Below are 3001 nucleotides of genomic sequence, written 5' to 3'. Positions count from 1 at the left end.
CCATGTTGGCCAGGCTGGTCTCGAACTCCTGACCTCAGATGATCCACCCGCCTCGGCCTCCCAAAATTCTGGGATTACAGGCATGAACCACCACGCCCGCCCAGGTGTTGACTCTTAAAAATGAATTACTCAAATAGAAAGAACAAAGGTTGAAAACGCCAGGAATTTTTTCTAAAGCAGAACAAAGGTTAGAAGTCAAAATAGCATTTTTTAAATTCTTGTAGGAGAAGCCTTGACAAATAGCTTGTCTTTTCTTAGCACATTTTACGTTTCCCATCCAGGCTGTGAGTGACATTCCTTTCTGCTTGGAGGTTCTGAAAAACATCTGGCCTGGTCTGGCACAGACCCGGCTTGCTGGTGAATCTTTCTTCCTACGTAATAGCAAAAATAGGATAAGTAACTGATGTTCCAGGATGATATAGGTGCAAGAGTGGATCAGGGATTTCCAATGAGTAAAGAATTCAATTCCAACTGAGCTGGTTAACTCATGAATTCCCAGTCAACAGTACAATATTTAACACTGGGAGGATATTAATAAATATTGTTAAATGTATGAATTCACTAATGGATTAAAAAAATCACAACTGCCCTTTGAGGAAAGATGTATTTCTCATTTGCAGATAATAAAAAAAAAAAAAAAAAAAAAAAAAAAAAACCTCAAAGAATTTAACAATGGTTGCCTCAAATTATAGAATTGCCAATAGACTAAGCGAGGACATGGGCTCCTAGTCATTTGACTGGAAACACCTTGTTCTAGACACTACATTTGTTTTCTCTTAGAGCTTTACCTACGAGGGATTTAGTCTCAGTATACCTTATATGGGCTAAAGAATAATTTGGCTGGAATATCAGTCTCACCACTGACCATTAGCATTGATGACAATAGACAGTTTGGAAAATACAACATTGGCAATATTAAAAGACTTCTTTATTATAGTGCTTATTAGAGCTTCTAATATGCCAATACATGGCAGAAATAGACTGCAACATTCCCTAAACCTAACCAAGCAGTGCATTTTAGACATAGCATAACACCAATGTTGCACAGTACTTTTGAGAAATATGGAGTAACCATTTTGCCTGTCTTATCTTTGCCACCTGATTGGAGGGTGGCCAAAATTAAGAAAAAAGTCTCACTTTATCTTCGGAACAACTAACCTGGTGAGGCGGCTGTTCGCCACCATCTGAGTATGAGATATCAATTTAGAGCATTTCAGAATGAAGACCCGGCCCTATGGTTATTTAACTAACCATTAGCGAAACCATTCACATAACCTAACCTAACCATAAGCTAATTCACATAACCATTAGCTAAAACAAAACAAACAACAAACAAAAGCCTGTGCTTGTTTCAAACCTACTCAGGAATTGAGCAGCTCACTGAAAGTTTGTGCAGTGCCACACTGCGTGTTCATCTTTGCTTTCTGACTGCTGGTGTAACTTGAGCGAAAAAAACCTTGATGAGATACATATGAACAAATTAAAGTTAAAATAATCTCTGTCCTATCATGCCCTCAATGAATAAATGTGACATGAAGTACATTCAGGATGTTGCCCAGATGATCTATAGGACCTTGTTGGGGTACACACGCAGATTGTTTTTGGTCGAATTATTTTGTCTTTGTTGTATGTATAGGTCATCTTTTAAGAGATATGAAAATGAAACTGAAATAATGATGTCAGTTAATTGATAAGATAACGGATAGAGTGCCTTTCTGCCTACCTACTTGGCTCTAGGACTTTCAAGAAAATAAAAGTGACATTCCATGACATATGTATCAACTCAGAAAAGAAAAAAAATCCAATAAATAAGTTATATAGAGACCAAACTATTACATAGGTTCTATTTTTTTTTCTTTTCTTATTATAAAACGGGATTGAAAGCTACATCACTTGACCACTAGAACTCCAATGCACTACCCATTGCTCCACAGAGCTACCTAAAAGTTACATCACTTCAGAGTATAGTCTTTCTTCAGTTGTCATGTCACAGTGCTGTATAGCCTTTGGAGGCAAATATTTGAGAAGTGGGTATCCAGCTCTCTAAGACAATGCTGAAAATGCCCCAAATACACAAATCCACTGCAGGGGAAGAGTAATAATCAAAAGTAGCATTAAGGAGATATTTTAGAGTATGAAGAAGTTTTAAATTCAGAGTGCTCATTTAAGTATGCTTAGTATAGTATGGTGGTTAAGAGCTCAGATCAGGGAGCTGAACTCCCAGGCTTTAAACATAGTTCTGTTTTTATAACCTTGAACAAGTTGTTTAAACTTTATATATCTCAATTTTCCCTCTGCAAAATGGAACAAGAGTAGAACCTACCTTACATTATTATGAAGATTCAGTATGTGTTAAGTACTTAGAACGGTGTTTGGTGCAACACAAGCTTTCAATTAATATTATCAATAACGCCAGGCTGGGTGGCTCATGTCTGTAATCCTAGCACTTTGAGAGGCTGAGGTGGGTGGATCACGAGGTCAGGAGTTCAAGAACAGCCTGGTCAACACAGTGAAATCCCGTCTCTACTAAAAATACAAAAATTAGCTGGGTGTGGTGGCGTGTGTCTGTAATCCCAGCTACTGGGGAGGCTGAGGCAGGAGAATTGCTTGAACCCAGGAGGTGGAGGTTGCAGTGAGCTGAGATCACATCACTGCACTCCAGCCCAGGCTACAGAGCAAGACTCCATCTCAAAGAAAAAAAAAAGCAATAACTAGGATTACTAGCTGTGTGTCCACAAGAAGTCAGTTCATTCCTGTAGGTCTTATTTCCTCCATCTATAAAATTGAGATCCTCATAATTACATCACAGTACTATAGGAAAGATCAAGTAAGACAAAGGAGAGAAGCTAAAGTGTAAAACCTCACTTCACAAACCTTGGGAAATTATTTTCTTTCCTGATATGATATGATCTTTATTCATCTCAGTGGATGGTATTTCCTCTTCATCTGCAGGCCTTAGTTTTCCTCTCTGGACACTACTCTTTCTAGTGTACAACGCGGT

Source organism: Trachypithecus francoisi, unplaced genomic scaffold, assembly GCF_009764315.1.
Source record: "Trachypithecus francoisi isolate TF-2019V2 unplaced genomic scaffold, Tfra_2.0 Lachesis_group16, whole genome shotgun sequence".
Taxonomy (NCBI): domain Eukaryota; kingdom Metazoa; phylum Chordata; class Mammalia; order Primates; family Cercopithecidae; genus Trachypithecus; species Trachypithecus francoisi.
Note: the sequence above shows the minus strand (reverse complement) of the source record.